At 44.2% G+C, this 19,858-nt stretch overlaps 1 protein-coding gene and 1 long non-coding RNA gene across 4 annotated transcripts in view; one reads left to right on the plus strand and one right to left on the minus strand.

Annotated features, from left to right (window-relative positions):
• Positions 1-6,606: 6,606 nt before the first annotated feature.
• LOC131909580 (uncharacterized) lies at positions 6,607-17,058 on the minus strand. Of its 2 annotated transcripts, XR_009378881.1 has the most exons (6): positions 17,009-17,058; positions 15,188-15,274; positions 14,840-14,967; positions 8,060-8,202; positions 7,868-7,984; positions 6,607-6,791 (listed from the first exon to the last, which is right to left on the minus strand). It is a non-coding gene; the product is annotated as an uncharacterized LOC131909580 (long non-coding RNA). The 2 variants fall into 2 exon arrangements; XR_009378880.1 differs by lacking the exon at positions 14,840-14,967.
• Positions 16,428-19,858, plus strand: part of Sqor (sulfide quinone oxidoreductase) — a 41,726-nt gene continuing 38,295 nt past the window's right edge. The window contains exon 1 of one of the 2 annotated variants that reach the window (XM_059261286.1): positions 16,428-16,517. The gene's annotated coding sequence lies outside the window, so the exon portion shown is untranslated. Of the gene's footprint in view, positions 16,518-17,136; positions 17,234-19,858 lie in introns of those variants that run through there. The other variant, XM_059261287.1, reaches the window with a different exon arrangement.

The raw sequence follows: 19,858 nt of genomic DNA on the forward strand, positions 1-19,858 counted from the left end.
TCCAGCACCCACATAAGGGAGCTCACAGTAATCAGTTCTAGGGGACCTGATGTCTCTTCTGAGCTTGCCCATGGTACACATACATGCATTCAAGGATGCAGACATACATATGAAAATAAATACTTGTAAAAAAAAAAAAAAGAAAGTAATTACCAGTCCACTCATGAAACCCCAACCAGACACATGAGAAAGACTGGTTGAAGTGATCCAACTCCATAAGTTAGTTATTTGGGAGTACTATAAACAGGGTGTGATAGCAGTCATGGGTAGTCTGCAGGCAGATTGAAAGTTTGACACCAGCCTGGCTACAGTGTGAGGGTCAAAACCCACAAAGCCATCACTTTAAGTGGTTTGGTAGCAAGTACTTTAAAACCATTGCTACCCGGGTAAACGCCTTTAGATGGTAGAGATTTCCAGCTAGTAGAGTATTTTAGGCTGGGTTTAAGGTTGATGGATGGCCTCTGGAGAGGGCAGGAACTTGGAACTTTCTCTGTGGATTGTGTGTGTATGTATCTCTCAGGGTTGGCTCTATACATTCCATCAAATTCATTATATACTTAATACATATCATATATTTCATCAGAATATGTATACATATTCTCCAAAGCCGTCGTTCTTAAAATTGAGCTCCAAACATGACTGTACTCATATTTTAAAAGTCGCTCGGGTTCTGGATTTTTCTTTTGAATGGAGACAACTCCTGTGTCTTCTGTTTATTCAGATCCAGCAGACAGCTAGCATTTCCGTTAGTTTACTCTTGCTCTACCTGCGTGTGTGCGGCCAGATTCCACCTAGCAAGCAAAGTAGGAACTCTGTAGAAGCAATGCAATGGAATGGCAGTCCCAGGGAAGATGGGTGAACTTTGGGGTGTGCTGGGGAGCATAAATGGGAAGGTAGATTGAGGGGAGATCCAGGCATAGTCTCTGAATAAGGTCAGCTAATATATATGTAAAGAAATGAAAATGCATCTATCTTTTAGTGGTAAAAGGTTGCTCGACTGTCCACTGTAAACTGGAGAAAAGGTGGCTGCTGATTGTGGCTCAGAACCAGGCACTCTTGGGCTTTTCCTTCTTGAAAAATTCACTGAGAAATTCCTCTGCATCCCCAAATCAAGTATTTGCTGACAATTCATGTGTTTACATGTGTGCATATATATGTATGTACATGCATATGGAATATATGTATGAAATTTTACCATTTGTCTTAGCTTTCTATTTCTGTAATAAATTGGGGCAGAAGGGTTTCTTTTGGCTCACAATTCCAGGGATGCAGTCCTCTTAGCACGGAAGCCATGGCAGCAGGAGCCCTGGGAGGCAGAGCACAAATAGGAATTAGGACCAGGCTATAACAGGCCCCTCACAGTGACCCACTTCCTCCAGCAATGCTCCACCTCCTGAAGGTTCTACAACCTCCCCAAACAGCACCACCAGCTGGGGACCAAGTGTTCGGCTACACAAGCCCATAGGGGACATTTCATACCCAAATCACGCCACTGTTTATTAAAGAGAAAAGTAAGTTTGTGTAGGAACGAGATGGCTTGTTTTCTATATAGACTCAAATCTCCACTGGACAGTGAGCACAGCAGGGTGAAGTACCCAAACACCATCAGTGCTTTTCAGAGTTGATGATTTTGATTATATAATTGTCAGTTCTGAGAACACCATTCATAAATTCATAGTGCAAAGTAGTAAGAGTGTGTCTAGGGTTATTATAGAACTGTTGGTAGGAGGTCATTTGTAATCCCAAGCCAAAATTCACTCAGTTCTTTCTTTAGAAAGTCATGTCAGCAATTCAAAACGAAACATTTTAATACAATACAGCTCAAGGATACACTGATTTGGTGGGTGCTAAGGAAAGATAGTAGGGAAATGTAAGTTGTCATTTTCTGTAACTTGAGCTGTTACGTTTCTGTAGGAAGGAAAAACTCTTGGCATGCACAATAAAAACCCTGCAACTCGCAACATACAACAGTCTTGAATCTGAGTCCAAGTATTGCAGGCAGCATTAGTTCTGAGATGTGCCGGCTTGTGCAGCACAAAGTACATGTTGAGTGTTCAGAACCAAGGTCGCTATGAAGTATCATAGTGCTGGTGAACTCTTCCAGAAACACCTCAGATTCATCACCTGCTTGATTTTGAATTAATCTTTGTTTATTGCACATTCAGAAATGTTTAACTGTTGCTAACGTTTTCATGGTCCCTGCATTTAGTTATATGACTTCATACAGGGTCACAGTTTAAGATGATAGGGTTTCCACCAGGAGTTAGTTACTGCTTTTTGAGTCATTGGCCAGTGGGGTCACATAGACCCCCATCCCCAAGCATTACAGGCTATTGCCAATACTCTTGACTACCCTTCTGAACTTCATGGTAAGACCTTGGTGAAGACATCACACACTTGAGTCACAGAACCTGGGGAAATCAAGCTGGACTCATCAGGAAACTTAATCCCTACTGGCTATCATCCATGGTTCTGAATGGTGCTATGCATGATGCTGGAGGGGAAAATTAAACCTCAGTCTCACCCCGCTGTGAAACCTTCAATCTACAACGGTGACTGGCCTGACAAGATCTGCCCACTGGTACAATAGTGTCATTAATGTTATGGGAATAACTAACCACTTTCCACTTGGATCTAAGGCCTACTTCATGCGATGTAACCCATACACAGCACTGTTAAAGAGGCTCAAGGCTAGATAGGTCACAGGTCCTATAGTATTGGAGAACCCAATACTATTATTAACACGACTCCCAATGGTTTACATAGATCAGAGCATCTCTTAACTTCCATCAGAGAAGCTTCTTTCAGGAAGATAAAAATTAACACATTGACCCCCATCCCTGAACCAATCAATGTGCAGAGAATAAGAGCCTGGGGCATGCTTTAATCGTGAATTGGGAAACATATATCACATCCTTCCCCACCAGTGCTCTGGGATCTTCACAGAAGAGGGGGAAGAAAGGTTGTAAGAGCTGTAGGTGGTCTATAACAGCAAGGAAACTGTTTTCCAGGTACAACAGGGCAGTAGCTCCCACAGCCACCACAACAGCATGCACAAAACTTGCACATGCTCCAGAAAGAAAAAAGAGCCCAGCACAGAGGCAGAAGGTAGGCATGCCAATCCCATCACTGCTTGAAGAGCCATTGGCATCTGGTAGCTCTTGAGAGAGACTGAGTCCAAAGGCAGGTGGAAGTCCCTCTTCTTGAGGACCCCTCTCGAGAAAAAGATCCCTGTTGGATAAGCCCTTCACTTCCGCCCCGCATTCTGAAGGGGGAGCTGCTTCCTGTAGATGGTGTGCTCTGCTGTTGGAAATCCCCTGGGTAACATCTGAACAGGGCTGGGAAGTTTCCTGTGATTGCTGAGAAGCCGTGGCACATTTTGTGTATACTCAGCACCAACACTGAAGTGGGCCTGCTACTCTCTCTCTCTCTCTCTTTCTCTCTCTCTCTCTCTCTCTCTCTCTCTCTCTCTCTCTCTCTCTCTCTCTCTCTCTGTGTGTGTGTGTGTGTGTGTGTGTGCATGCATGCGTGCGTGCGTGCATGTGTATCAAAATGAGCTCCTGTGCAGAGGGAAACAAACATTGATCTCACCTAAAGGGCAGGAGAGCTCACTGAGTGATTTCAGAATCCATGCAGATCATTTGAGTTGTTGTTTTCTCTGATGATTGACCTGAGGGCATCATACATGCTAGTCAAACTTACCACTAAACTACACCTCTGGTCCCCCAGACTCTTCCCCAGTAAGCAGAAGGAAATAAAGACTGGAAAGGACAGCTAGGTTCTGGCCAGTGTTACGGACAAACAGTTCGAAGAAGACCTGGAGCTCAGGAAAGATATGAGGACCCAGGGAAGGTGACACTGGGGCCTTAGTATTCCAGACCAGTGAGCCTGGAGCACAACTGATGAGTCTCTACCATGATGCATTCCCAAAGAAATGTCTACCGGACTGTTCTGTTAATAGTTAATATATCTTCATTAAAAAACATCTTCATAGCACCATCTAGACTAGAATTTGACCACATATCTGGGTACCATGGCCTAACTAGGCTGATATATAGAACTCAGAATTACAGTTGGCTTTTGGTGCATATTTGAGTATTATTATTGATTCTAACCTTTATTTGTCTGTCTGTGTATTTCTCTACTCTCAATCTCTATAATAAAAATTAAATTACATAAATACATAATATAATTCTGGAAACCAGGAGATGACTAGGAGGGCTTCTAATCCTTGGATAACTTAAGCTACTGTTTTCATGCCTAATTAATATACAATTAGACTAAGTACCAGGACCCAAGATCTTGGGAGTCGAAAAAACCCAAAGACAGCAGATGATTTGGAAAGTAGAATAGATGCCAGATATGCTGTTTAGATTTGTATCTTTTTCATCAACTAGAGGCTTCTCAGATCTCTCAAGAATTAGCTTCAGGACAAAGTAGGTAAGAAACAGACTTTTTTTTTTTTTTTTTTTTTTTTTTTAAAAGCAACCTGCTAGACCATGCATGGGACAATGCTGCCATCTTGTGGTACTGTGTAGTATTCTCCCCTAGAACAGATTGTCACTGTATTATTTCACTTGCTTTAATGATGTTTGGCTAATCCTTCTAAAAAGTTAATTCTTCTTTGTTTGTTTTTGAGACAGAGCCTTACCTGCTTTATGTTGGCTTCAAATGATGCCGACGGTGATGCGTGTGTGTGTCACGGAGCACGTGTGGAGGCTAGAGGACAACTTTGTGGTCTCCTCTCTCTCCTCCCACCTTTCTGTGGGTTCTGGGTATTGAACTCAGGTCACTAAGCTTGCATGGCAAACTCCACTCCAAAGGGAGCCACCTCGTTATTCCTCGACTGCAGTTTCTTAATAGGAGTTTTTGTTTAAACAGTGAGATGTTCTAAAGGTACCTGTGACAGGATTTAAAGCTGCATTTTTCTAATGTTTTGAGCCTTCTAGTTTGATGTTGGACTTAATGGCTTGAAACTTTTCTTCTCTTAAAAATCGTGACCAATTAACTTATCATCATCTATCTATCCATCCATCTTTCAGTCGTCTATTCAGTTATCTACATCTGTCTATTCCATCACAGTTTATCACCAATTATGCTTAGGTTTTCCTAAGGAAAGCACTAAACGACTGCTGTGGGCAAAGATCCTGAAATTCCACCTCTTTCCACTTGCCTTGTCTGGTTGGGTCAGGGGTGGGCACCCGGGCCAGGGGCAAACAACCCATGGGCTAGTCAGTGCAGCCCTGGCTTGGAAGAAGTTCTGCCTACATGGGGGGGGGGGGCATAGAGTGACTCTCATCATCCTACTCAGTTACTATCTTGGGAGTGTGTTCTAGGTTACATAGAGAATCCCCTTTAGTAGTCAAAGGAGTCAAGAGTGGGGACGCAGAAGCAGAGAGCAGCTGGGTGTTAAGAGGGGACCAGTCTGTGATCTGTGAAATTGTACTTCTTTTGAAGGGAACAGAGTAAACCCAGGTCTCAAGATGCTTCAGATTCTGTGAAACCTGGTACTAGACTTCTTTTAGGATTTGTTCACTGGGCTGTTTCCCCGTTTTCTACATTTCCACAAACTTTTTTATAATATATAATATCCCACCCTATTCCATTTATAAGATAACATTATCAATTATCTATTCATTGCAACCAAGGCCATCAAATATTTTTCATTGTCTTTTGGTAGTTCTAGCATGTTACAGTTTTCAAAGAATTTTACATGTGTTATTTAATAATAGAAGAGCTACTTAGGGACCTAGGTGTCTCCACACTCACTAATTCAGGCATTTGCAGAAAAATACATCAATGACCAGAATCTGGATTCAGGCCTGCTGTTAGCCACAGAGCTGTCTTTATTATTTGCAGGGCATTTCTCTGCCTTTATCTAATTTATTATTTGCATGTCTGGCCAGATCTAGATTCCTAGATCTACTCCCAGCCGTTCTGAGGATCTGCTTCCTGCCAGGTGCTTAGCACATGTTACCTACCACAGCAACATGAGGAAGTAGAAGGGGAAGCAGGATGAGACAGTTGAAGCACACATGTGAAGGAAGTGATGGGGCTGGGACCTGATTCTGCAAGAACTCCCAAACTACCATACCGCAGCAGAATTTTCTTAAGTGGGATGACTTTGGAGCAGAGACAAAAATCAACCTCAGGTTTTACTTTGAATTCCTTGAAATAAGGACAAGGTGAGCAATTAGAGAAGATGTGACAATCAGACCAGCACTGGGTGGGACTGGCTCAGGAGCCTTCCTTTGAGATCATAATGTGACTTGGCCTGGCCTGTTTTGCCCACTGTGTGGTATGCATGCCATCTGAAACAACCAGTTCTGCAAAGAGAAATAATAGCAGATGGCCACATGTGGAGCTGGGAGAGCAAGTCTTAAATCCACCCCCACTCCCTACCCCCCCAAACCCCCACCCCCGCCGAGGGAGGCTTTGGGGTATTTCTCTCCCTGTCCTAAGGGGCAGGGAAGGTGACAGGAGGTTAATTAAGAGGAGGTTAAATCTAGATGCTTCCCCCCCACAACCACCCTGAGCCTTTATCTTCTGTGGCCAAAAGACTGGACAAAAGGTACATCCTTGCACACAGGCTACCACTCACCATGCCACTGAAATGAACTGATAAGAAGGGTCCTCACAGCTCCAAGGAAATCTGTAGACCATGGTTGATTGTAGAGCCAGAGTGTGTGAGCATCCAGAAGCATGATGGAGGCTAGGAGAAGAGCAGCCAGTGGGGTTCATTTGCTGAGGGCTGGGAACATGGTCACTGAACTATGGTGTCTACTTTGAACCTAGGGCAAAAGAGACAGTCATCAAGGGTTATCAACAATAAGAGTTATCACATTGCTAGGTAAAGTATTAGACAGTAAATACTCCAGGCTTTGGTGGTCATAGGCCCTCAGTATAGCTGCTAAAATCAGCTGTTGTAGAATAAAAATAGACACAGATAATATTAAAATAAAGGGGTGTGGCTGTGTTTGAATAAGAATTTACTTACAAAGATAGGTGGCTGACTGGCTTTGGCTCATGGGACATTAGATGGTGGTCCTTAACCTATCTGTGTATTGATGTCTGGGAGACAGACACATGGCAGTCAAGGACAAGGTGAGAAAAGTCATATCAGTTACAATTCATGATCCTTTGCTCAATTCTCAAATGACTCAGTTTTCAGGTCTGGAGCCCACTGACGGACAGGTGGCTGAAGGAAGTGAATTGCTACATGACAAGTAGACACCATGATGCTTTCCCAGGCCTTCTTCAAAGGGACCTGGGCCACTCGCTTTGATAATAGTGGGAAAGGGGACAATCAGGCATTTTCAGGACTACTAGACAGAGTCTGAGCTGGCATTGATACTGAGAGCTCTAAAGATGTCTTTGACCCTCTATTAAAGTGGGGCACATGGAAACAAAGCAAAAAAGGGAGTCCTGAATAGAGCCCAGCTTACAATTGGCCCATGTGGCCTGCTGATCTGTGCAATGGTCATACTGCATCTTTGGCTATTCTTGGTCCCCTCCATCACAATGGGTGTCTGCTGGCAAGGCTGGCTGGTGCTGTGACTCACACCTTCCGTAACACTCTGTCCCGTTCCAATCCCACCCAAAGCTGGCACCTTTCTGCTATACTCAGAATCAGGGCAGAAAAATATCCCAGAGGTGGAAAGTATGGCCTCCAGAATACAAGGCAGTCTACAGGAACAGACTTCCTTCTTTGTGACAAGATTAGAAGATACATCAAGTTGGGGTAAGGGAGGAGATCCCAGAATACCACCACCCACTCTTGTAATTGTAACATCCCATAAATGACATGGAGACACCCTCATCTAGATACTTCATAGGATTTGTCTCCCACATTCTGAAGGGCATGTACCTTTTCAAAGCCTCCAGGATACAAGCCTCCTCTGGCCATCCAGTTCAATCAGCTTTGTGTTGTCTTGATGGTAATAAGGATTGCTGTCTTTCAGATTTCTAAGAGGTTCTGCTTTCTCTAATATGATAGAAGGTGAAAGGATTAGCATTAGTAAGATACATGGCAAATAAACATTGTCTCTTTTTTCCTCACCTGAAAACTTCATGTGGCACCTTTATCCAGGAACTTAGGCAATGGTGTAGAACTCCATGTAGCAGAGCAGCCAATGGGTGTCAACTTCAAGTGAAGGAGTTGTAGGTCATGATCACAGGAACTTCTGGTTGTCATAAATTGCACTGTTTCCAGAGGGAATTGGAAATAGAGGTTCTTAGAGCCAATGTGCACAGTCACAGTTGAAGCACCGGCCCTAAGAAGACCTGAAAGGACAGTGCCATTTTTCAGGACATGCTGCACTTGTTACATTGGTGATGGGTCTCCAGAGGAAGATACAAGGGTCTGGAAACTAGGTGTGATGTGGAGTGGCCTTACCCCTCACCACCATTCCAATGGCCCTCTTACTACCATTCCAAAGGACCCAGGGCAGGTGACAGTGACCTACCCAGAATGAAGGTTTGGGTTATAACATTGGCTATGTCACCAGCACCTGCCAATAATGTCATGTTCTGAGGACAAAGCAGATAGAGGAGAAGGTGAGTGTTGATTGTGGCCCTGGGATCAAATGTGATCATAGGGAAGTGCACAGGTAACTTTTTCTTTGAGCGGCACCTTAGGAAGGAGGGGTTCCAAGGACTGTGGAGGTACTATTCCCTGGGACTGTGTGAAGTAGATTTTTGTGGCCCAAAAGGTGCAATATGGTACTCATGAGAATATACCTTATAGATCTCTAACAATAGGAGGCCTAACTGACCTCGTGGCCCAGTGACTTTGCTCTGAGACACTTCACCACGTTTATGTTGAGGCGTGGTTACTGACACCTGAGCTCAGTAGGGACAATGGAGCCGGTTCAGCCCTGAGAGCAGTGCTAGCTATAATACTGGTAGAAGATGAGATAGAACCAGAGGCAAGACCTCTAGTTCAAATATTGAGAATTTCAAGGTGGCAGCCCCAACGCAATTGTCAAGTGGAGGTCCCCTGTGACTTGACAGGTTGCGCATATATATTATACATACTATACATATATATAATTTTATTTTTAAAATTTTTTATGTGCATTGGTGTTTTGCCTACCTGTATGTCTGTGTGAGGGTGTCAGATCCGCTAGAACTGGAGCTACAGACATGTATGAGCTGCCATGTGGGTGCTTGGAATTGAAACTGGGTCCTCTGGAAGAGCAGCCAGTTTCAATTCAATTAATGGCTGAGTCAACTCTCCAGTCCCGACAGGTTGCTTTACTATTAATCTGGTTTTACTTGAATATATGGGTCTGACTTCATTTGTTGTGCTGTTGGGAGTATCCTGGGAGGGGCCAGCCTGCTTCTGACAATGATCAATATGGCAAGATATGCCCAAGGATGCAACAGCGGCACTTATATATTGGATCCACCTTCTTGTGGATCCCTTGTATGTGGCAAATCATTTCAGTCTTGCTGATCAACTCAGGTGGCTAGGCTTGTGCATGCAACATGTACAACATGCAATATTGCTCCTTTAGCTGAGATGATACATATTTTCTTTTGCATTTTGTTAATATTGTATATTACATTGATCAGTTTTGTATGTGAACTCATCCTTGAGTTCCAAGAATAAAGCTTACTTAATAGTCATGGTGTATAATTCTATTAATATACTGCCTAGCTCATTTCATTAATATGCTAGTATTTTATTGAGAACTTTTGTGTCAATTATCATAAACAACATAATTTCTTTTCTAGGGTCTTTAGAATGAGTTAAGAAATAGTTCTTCCTACTTAGTTTTTTGGGGGAAGTTTGAGAAAACTTGGAGTTAGTTCTTTAAATGAATTCTTCTGGGAAGCCATCATGTCCAGGGCCTTTCTTTGCTGAGAGATTTATTTTTTTAAATCACTGGTTCAATCTGCTTACTTGTTATTAACCTATTTGGAAGATCTATGTCCTCATGATTTAGTCTTGGTAAGTTCTGTGATTTTTGGAATTTGTCCATTTCACACAGGTTATCAAGTTTACGAGTTTATAATTGTTCATTCTTACAATCCTTTGTATTTCTGTAGAGTTGGTAGTTACATCTCTCTGTATTAGTTTTCTCATTACTGTCACAAAATGCCTGACAAGAAGCAACTTAAGGCAGGGCTTCCTCTGGCTTACAGTTCTAGGAGACACAGTCCACACAACAGGGGAAGCATGGCAGCTGGCACGTGTGGACGCTGCTGGTCACATTGCGTCTGCAATTGAGAAGGCAGGAGTAAGAGAAGGTTCCAGAACCTTCTGAGACAGTGCCACCACCTGGGGACCAAATGTTACTCTATCCACCTATGGGAAACAGTTTACATTCAAACTATGATAATCCAAATTTATATTTTTTATTGTAGTAATTTGAATGTTCTTTCTATAAATATCCCCTTATGAGAGAGGTCACTATGTTGCTCAGATTAGCCTCAAAATTTCCATTTTGCTTCAGTTTCCCAAGTAACTTGGATCACAGGTGTGCACCATTGTGCTGTGCTCTCTTTACACCCAGCTAAAGATCTGTCAATTTCAGATCTTTTCAATTTTTTTTTAAGTTTTGTCATTTTTCTATGTTTCTTTTTTCTTTTTTTTTTTTGTTTTTCAAGACAGGGTTTCTCTGTGCAGCTTTGCTCCTTTCCTGGGACTCACTTGGTAGCCCAGGCTGGCCTCGAACTCACAGAGATCTGCCTGCCTCTGCCTCCCGAGTGCTGGGATTAAAGGCGTGCGCCACCACCGCCCGGCCTATGTTTCTTTTAAATTATCTTGGTTTTAATTTTGTTATTAAACTGCTAATTTAGGGTTTAGCTTGTTATTCTTTTTCTGATTACTTGAGTTATGAAGGCAAGTTGTAGATTTTAGTATTTGGGACTGAAATGGAGAAATCATTCAGGGAAGAGCCACATGAAAAACCAGTATTGCAAGGTTCTTCAGATATCTAAATATTGGATCAGGCACTGAAGGCTAGGTAGGCCAGTGACAAACGTATTATGTCTCCATCATCTTTGAATGACAGTTTTGATGGATAGAGGATTCTTGGTGGAGACTTGGAATAGATTGGCTAACTGCCTTTTGGTCCCTAATTTCTGATAAGAAACCTAATAACTGTCTTGCGGATCCCTTGTATATAGTGAATCATTTCAGTCTTGCTGATGAACTCAGGTGGCTAGGCTTATGCATGCAATGTGTACTTTTCCCCATTATGCTTAGAACTTAGTCTTATATAATGCCATCGGCTACACCTATGATTGTGTAGCCCTCATAACACAATCACCTCAAAGGTCCCACCTCTTAATATTGCTATAATGACAATAAAATTCCAGCATGAGCTTTGGAGGGGACAAACATTCAAATCACAGTAATAACATAATGACACAGTAACAATAAAAACCATGCAAACAGCAGTCATCAACTGAATACTTTTTCTATGCCAGGTACAGTGCCAGTCAGTTTTAAATATTAACTAGTTTCATTTTACAAGAGTAATATGAGGCAGGAACTTAAAAAAGATCTATCTGCTAATGCAGCTAACTGAGGCCAGTTAGTATGTTCTCCTTGAGAAAGATGATGTGCCTGAGCCCCACCCTGCTCTCAGTACTCTACTATGTGGGTCCTTAGCAGAACCCTTTCTGGCTGAAGGGCTGAGAATTTTACTATATTACTTTGCTTAGAGAGATGGTAAATAATGTTATGTGAATAAAGACCTTGTATTTATAAAGCCTATAGCAGACATTGTCTCTATTGCCCACTGTCCAGTACTCGACCCCTTCCCCATTTGGGACAGAACATCCACCATGGTAGTCCCAGTGCAAGCAACAAGACCAAGCATGTGCAAGCTACCTGTCCTGGCAACTATGATATTAGTTGTTTATGTACAGTCAGTCAAGTGGACACTTTCTTTGAAGACTTGGATTCTTGGCTTCTTTTATATTTGTGGCACTCACTTTATAGTCATTTGTGGTTGCTGTTGGGAATATCCTAGGAGTGGCCAGCCTGCTTCTGACAATGATCAATATGGCAAGATATACCCAAGGATGCAATAGCGGCACTTATATCTTGGGGATAACCAATAGCTGTCTAATCAAATTCAATGATCTCTCAGTTGGAAGGAATTTGTGATTGGTCCTGTAAACTTAGCCAACTAACAATGACTGGTGAGGTCATGAACCCCAGAAAACCTGTTACTGACACTTTTCTAAACAGTAAAATTCCCAACTCAATTATAAATATTTATCCTTATATTCACAGACAAATGTAGCTCTCACCCCTCACCAAAGGAGCTTCTTCTTCTTCTTCTTTTTTTTCTTGCAGTACATGGAGAGCATCACAGAAAGCAACAACTGATTAAAATGACAAAAACAACTGTTTGGGGTCTGCATTCCTAATAGATACATCTGCAACATAACCCCTACATCTAAGGCTCAGGGTACATTGTGGAAGAGGGATGGAAAAATTGTGAGTCAGAGGACCAGGATATCTGCTGTGAGATAGTGTTTTTTCTATATACGAAAGGGAGCTGCAGTCATAAAATTTCAACAATATGGTCACCTAAACAAGTGGACACCCAGTGTGGAAGAAAGAAATCTCACAGGCCTTACCCTAGATGAAGAGCTACAGGCAATTAATGGATGCTAAGAAAAGGGGAAATTAGTCTTCTTTCGGGTGAGTCCCTTGATATTTGATAGGTCAGTCCTAAACACATGTACATATGAGCAACACCAAATGGACTCAGTGTGTGCATGTGTATGTGTGTGTGTGTGTGTGTGTGTGTGTGTGTGTGTGTGTGTGTGTATGTGTGTGTGTATAGTGTGTATCAATAATAGTTAAAGAAGAGAGATCATGAATTTGAGGGGGACATACAAGGGGTTGGAGAGGGGAGAAGGTAAGGGGGAATGGTGTAAATATGATACTAATGTATGAAAATCTCAAAAAGAAAATAATTTTTTTTAAGGAGAAAAAATTACAACACCAACAAAAAGATGTTCAGGCTCTTTGATTCTTTGGAAATTACCCAAGTCAGGTTCACTTCCCTGGCCACCATCACTTAAGCATTTGATGAAAGCTTTCTAACAACCTAACCAATTTCTTACTTGCAACCAAGAATGCTAATTGGGCTGGGGCACTTTGTATTTGTGGAAGTCCACTACTGTTTTCTGCCTGGAAAACAATTTGATCTTCTGTGACGCAGATGAAGAAGCTCTGACCGCCTTGTAGCTTCATAGCAGTTTGGTTATTTTACAAGCAGTTTGGCTACGAGGAAAGCAGCAGTCTAAGAGAGATTGGAACTACCTTCTAAAGGTCACATGTGAAAAAGTAATCATATTCTCTGTATTTCTGCTCACTTCCTTTCCGGTTAGGGGACTTCCTGGTGGTCTGGCAGAACAGACAGTGAGTGCTGCTCAGTGCAGAAATCCCCGCCCCCAGCTCCCAATAAGTCTCATAGCAGCTGGTGATGATTAGCGTCTCTTTGGATGGGTGACTCTCACAGCTAGGAGGGTTTACTGGGGCAGAAGATGCCACTTCTCTAGCTACACATTCACCCAGGGAAGCATTTGCTTCGGGGTGAGGGCGGGGCTTGCTTAATGGGCTGCAAGCAGGTGCGTTTAAAGCTGCATACCCACAGAATCATGCTGCCTTACCCTTATTCCAGGGTCTTCACTCTTGACACAGAGTCTTCCATTCTCCCTTCCATTCTTTTTTTTTTTTAAATTTTTATTTTGCAATACAATTCAGTTCTATATATCAGCCACAGATTCCCTTGTTCTCCCCCCTCCCGCCCCCCTCACCTTCCCCCCAGCCCGCCCCCCATTCCAATCTCCTCCAGGGCAAAGCCTTCCCCACAGACTGAGATCAACCTGGTGGACTCAGTCCAGGTAGGTCCAGTCCCCTCCTCCCAGGCCGAGCCAAGGGACCCTGCATAGGCCCCAGGTTTCAAACAGCCAACTCATGCAATGAGCACAGCACCCAGTGCCACTGCCTGGATGCCTCCCAAACAGATCAGGCCAATCAACTGTCTCACCCACTCAGAGGGCCTGATCCAGTTGGTGACCCCTCAGCCATTGGTTCATATTTCATGTGTTTCCGTTTGTTTAGCTATTTGTGTCAGCTGGATCAACAACAGAGAGGGAGAACAAGGAATAGGAGACCATGGTAAATGAAGACCACATGAGAATAGGAAGAAACAAAGTGCTAGAGAGGCCCACAGAAATCCACAAAGATACCCCCACAACAGACTGCTGGCAATAGTCGAGAGACAGTCCGAACTGACCTACTCTGGTGATGGGATAGCCAAACACCCTAATTGTCGTGCTAGAAACCTCATCCAACTACTGAGGGATCTGGATGCAGAGATCCATGACTAGGCCCCAGGTGGATCTCTGGGAGTCCAATTAGCGAGAATGAGGAGGGTTTATATGAGCGAGAATTGTTGATCCCTTCCATTCTTTATTGCTGCTCATTCCTGCTGCCTGCCCTCCCTTCCTAGCATAGGTCTGCATGGCTTCCCAGAACCCGTGGATTTCCTTTTCCCTGGATCTTCTTGCGCAGGGATTTGTTCCTCTGAGCCCCAGCACCTCCCCCCCCCCCCGTAGTCCTAGCCCTCCCCTCATGTAGTCCCAGCCCTCCCCCAATGCAGTCCTAGCCCTCCCCCCATGTAGTCCCAGCCCTGCCCCCATATGCCCTCTTGTCATCCTTTAATATTTCTCTTAGTTTCCCAGCTCCCTAACTGCACATTCTTCACTCTGGAAACTTCATATGGGTAGGAATCAAGTGCAGGTCCAGACAGCAGCCATGGGGCTTACTTGGCACTCAATAGGCAAGGACTGGGAGAATTACCATCCGATGATGAAAGGCTGGTGAGATGGTCCAGCAGGTAAAGATGCCTGGTTCTAAGCCTGATGACCTGGGATCCACCACCTGGTGGAAGGACAGATGACTTCAGGAGGTTCTTCTCTAACCTCCACCTGTATACCAAGGGCACACACGTATACACCCCGACACAAAAAGTAAATAAAATGTAATAAAAATTAAAACAGAATGGCAATGGAGTAAATTCTCAGCGCTCATCCTTAATGTCTGGTAGGCAAGTCCCAACCCCTGCTCTCTGATGGAAAGAAGGGTCTTGAGTGAGATAATAGAATGATACACAGACACCCCAGTGTGTGGGAACTGTTTAGGTCATACCTGTTAATGCAATTCTCCAGCCACCAGCCTCAAAACACCCTGCAAGCGGATAACCCCTTGATTCCTTTCCACAGGAACCAGGGCTTTCTTCATGGGGATGGAGAAGGAGGAGAAATGGAGAGTAAGGTGAATCAATTTGGAAATACTTGTGTGTAGAGTTTTATTTTTGTCAAAAATTTCGGCTACAATTGTTGGCATTTAGAAGGTGGGAAGCAGAGATGCCAGCCTCCAGTGCTGGGTGCAGTACCATACCACAGTGAACTGTTTGTGCTCAGGCCTGAACAATTTTTTCTGATGCCTGTTCCTTGCCTAAACTTTCAAGTATGTGAAACATTATATTGGTAAAATAAATTCAGTTTTAGATAAGATTATGGCAAGCATTAAGGAATTTTACATAGTCTTAATACACTGTTACCAGCAATAGATCTGTCAGTAAAAGACAGATTTCATTTTGTTTTGTTTCCAGGTTCTTTACCTGGAAATGGTTATGGCAGAAAGTCACAGAGGAGGCAGAGCTTCAGGTGCGAGCAAGTGTCAAGGGGTTACCATTAAACCCACAGTCTGCATTTGTAGTCATGTGACCAGATGATCTTACCATAGATCCTTCAGAGTGAAGACAGAAAGTTTGAAACAAGAGACTCAAAAACTATTAAAATGCACAAAACCAAACAAGTGCAAAAGAAACATAGTTTTCTATGTTTTATTTTTTAAGCTAGTGGCATTTGCATATTCTCTGAAGTTTTTAAAGCTGAGACGGTAGCAACGTTAGGGACGGTATTTGCTTTAATAAATACAGTAGGCCACGGGCTCTAGCTTGCAAACCTTAGAATAGTCCACACTAGAAGGGGCGGAACCGTGACCCGTTGGGCGACAAAAGTACAATTCCCCATGATCAGCAGGTTCCCGAGGAAGGTCACCGAGTGGCTCTGAGTGGCAGTGGCCTTGTCTGCACCACCGGCGTGGGAAAAGCGTCTGGGCTGCGTGGGAACAGTCGCGCGGCACGGGGCACGGTTGTGGCCAGGGAGCAAGGGCCACCCAGGTCTCAGGTGACCGAGCCTGTTCCGGGGTGCTGGCTATTCGAGCGGTTCGGGACTGGGCAACGCCCGGGGCGGCCTTTCCTGGGCGTGTGTGTGTGTGTGTGTGTGTGTGTGTGTGTGTGTGTGTGTGTGTATGGGGGGGGGTGACTGTCCCCGCTCCCGTCCTCCGTCCCCGCCCCGCCCCCGCCCCCCCGCCCCCCCGCAGCCGGGCGGGGCCCCAGGGAGGCCAGAGCTCCAGCGCCACTGAAGTTTCTGCTGCGCCAGCGCTGGGGCCCACGGTGTCGCTCAGCCCGGTAAGACGCATCCCACAGAGCTCTGGCCCTTGGCCCTGGGACGCTGTCACCCCTCACAGTCCTCTCGCTGTCTCTGCTCAGTCCCTGCGCTCCCGGGCCGCCTCTCTTCCTTCCCAACCCCTGACACCCACCGCTTCAAGCACACGGATCTGGGACTCTAGAGCTTTCTCGGGAGTGGCCGAGCCTCAGCAATGCTGAGAGGGTGGCCATGGCACCCTCCCCACCCACACCGCCAGGACCTGTGGTCTTGGTGCGTGGGAATTTCAGGAACGTTAGTTCCACTTGTTGGTTGTCACTCAGCACCGCGCGTAGCCTGCAGAGGTTGAGACTGAGCCCGGTGCAGTCAGAGAGTCGCGGGGGATGGGGGGTGGCGGGGAGGGTGCCCGGGAAGCTGGGGGTCAGCGGAGGAGCACAGGCTGGGCTGATTGGCAACTGGTGTAAAGTGGGGAAAGGCTCTTCGGTGGGACCGTTTTTATCTTTCTTTTACTTACCCGAGGAGTTCCACCCCAGCTTCTAGGGCTCACAGACCCAATCGAGTTTGCGCAGGGTTCTGTAGACGCAGGATTCTGACCCATTATTGTGTCAGGTTTGGGCAGTTTTGAGTTTGGGGGAAAACGAAGGACTCTTTCTCAGAAGAGTTTTCCTTTCTTCTTTAAACTTTATTATTTTATTTCATGTGTATGGCTGTTTCGCTTGCATGTATGTCTGTGCAACAGGTGTGTGCCTAATACCCGTCAGACCCCTGGAACTGGAGTTATAGATGGCTGTGAGCTGTCATGTGGGTGCTAGGAATAGAACCCCAGTCATCTGGAAGTCCTCTGTAAGAGCTCTTAACCACGGAGCCACCTCGCCAGCCCCTCTCAAAAAGACTTGTCAAAGCACCAAATTAAAGGTAGACTATGATGAAATAAAACAGCTGCTGAAATATTAAAAGAATATCATGTAATGTATGTTTTTAAAAGCAAATAACTATTACAATTTTGAAATACTAGGGAACTTAGAATTCAAGACATAGGCACACCCTGTAGTGTAAGAAAATACTTTTTAAAAGGTCATAAATGCTGCTGATATTGCTGTGGCTGACTGCCTACACAAAACTTGAAGAAAATGTTAAATTTCGAATAGACGGCGGTGAAGGTAAAGATTTTTTCCTTTATTCAGATGAATGGGACCCAATCTATCCAGATACCCTGTTAGTAGAAACGGTTTTGCCTTACCAGTTAGGCAACTTGGTTTCTGGGGCTTAACATTTCCTTTAACTAACATTGTGTCCTCTGTTCTGGGCTTCTTTGGACATCTGCTTCACCTAAGGAGGAGAAAAAAAAAAAAAAAGCCACACCCCCACTCCCGCAACAAAAAAAGCCTAACACCTCCCTATACTTGAAAATCACCCAAACTGAACTTGATGTGGAAGGATGTAGTACTGACCATTTTTAGATATCATCTGTTTCTCTTCCCAGTATTGACTATCACCCTTGAGTTCCCTGATCTGGTGCATCAAAGGTTTGCTGGATGACTCGGAGGGGGTGGCTTGTTATGCCATCAAGGAGACAGTTGGAGGCTCGAGGAAATGACTATTTAAGATGAACTGCTTCTTTTGAACTTGGCGGGGCGACTCCACAAACACACGGGGACTTGGGAGTGCAAAATGCCAGTAAGGGCTCTTGGGTCTGTTGTGGGTCTGGCCCACCAGAGAGAAGATATCATCTTGATAGGAAAGTAGGATTCCAGAAGTTTCTTTTGCCCATGTGTAGGCTTGTTAATCAGATGTGTTGTAATACAGGAAATGTCTTGTAAATAATGTTGACAGAACCCATGACAAAGCACTTCTAGATGAACATTTCTCTTCCCTCTTTTTATTTTCACCCTGCCTCTCACCCATCACAAAACTCTTTGGCACTGGAGATCTGGTAAATAGGAGAATGGTGGGCAATTTACTAAAAGCTACCCAGACTAGGCCTAAAGCCAAGTAAACCTCCAATATAGACAGTGAGAACTTTCTGTGGGAGTGTTGGTCCTGTAATCTGTCTGTACTTCTGTGAGCATGTGTGCATGTGAATGACACTTGAGATGGATGAAGCCCACCCCATTCTTCAGCTGTCTAAGCTTGGATTATCATGAGATTTTCCCAGTCCCTCAAATCTAAGCTTATTTTAAGTAATAGAGAGAGAGAAAAGCCTTTAAGTTCAAGAGAATTCACCTTAAAGGCCTTTCTGAGCTCAAAGTGACCTACCCCTGGTCCTATAGCCTCCATTTTCTTGCTTATAAAATGGGGTCCACAATTCTCTCTTCAGTGATTGCTATGAGAAATCACATAAAGTATATGTTACAATATCTTCCACACAGCAAACTGTCCACAATTGATGCCCCCCCATGCATTTCTTATACCTTAGATCATGCACTTAACCTTAGCTGCTTCCCAGAGAATAATGGTACAGAAATGGGACATCGGCTTTCCATCCTGATTATGTTGCAGGCCTAAGTATTTGACCTTGCTATTCTTTGCCCCAGAAATTTAATCTGAGGAATCAATAGACAGATAGCCCTAATGGATGTCTGCTGTGAATTCTCATCTCTTCTTTCTCCTCAATGAGAAGGTAATGCAGTTTTAAGAAGTAAGAGGCCTTTATTCATCTAGCCCAGTCCTTTGTCCTGGTGTGAAGAAAGCATGTCCCACAGTGGTTAAAGATGGGCCCTATCTGGTACAATCTGAAATGTGGACCTGGGTGTCCTGACTCATGGCATGCCCTCAGATAAAGCTTCCTAGTGAATGGGTAACTGTGCCATCAGGTCACACGTAGGAGAGATGTGAGCTGTTAGGGAACCTGACACACCTGTGCCTGTGTGTATCTCATTGTGTCCTGACTATTAAGGATCGAATTCAGTGTCTAGGATCAAACAACAGATATATAACTTGTAATTAAAGAGTCTTTTCTCATTGAGACCCCACACACTGGATTCCGGATAAGGGCAAGCCAAAGTAATTGACCAGTCTGTTTACAGCGACACTCCACCCTTCATAACTTTCTTGCATGTACCTTTGAATCCCAGTGTACTTTGGCCTGATGAGTAATTTTATTGTGATCATTTTAATGATTCAGGAAGCCAGGTGTGGTGGCTTAAATACCTATAAATCCCAACATTTGGGAGATGGAGGCAGAAGGATTAGGAGTTTAAAGTTATCTGCACTTATGTATATTCAAGGTTATCCTTCTCTTGGAGTCTTTCCTGGGCTACATGACAGCCTGCATCTCAACCATCCATCTATCCATCCATCCATCCATCCACCCAAAGAAACAAATACCAGATTCAGGCCCTCGCTGTGTGACCCGGTTAATTCA

The sequence above is a fragment of the Peromyscus eremicus genome, chromosome 4, assembly GCF_949786415.1.
Source record: "Peromyscus eremicus chromosome 4, PerEre_H2_v1, whole genome shotgun sequence".
Taxonomy (NCBI): Eukaryota; Metazoa; Chordata; class Mammalia; order Rodentia; family Cricetidae; genus Peromyscus; species Peromyscus eremicus.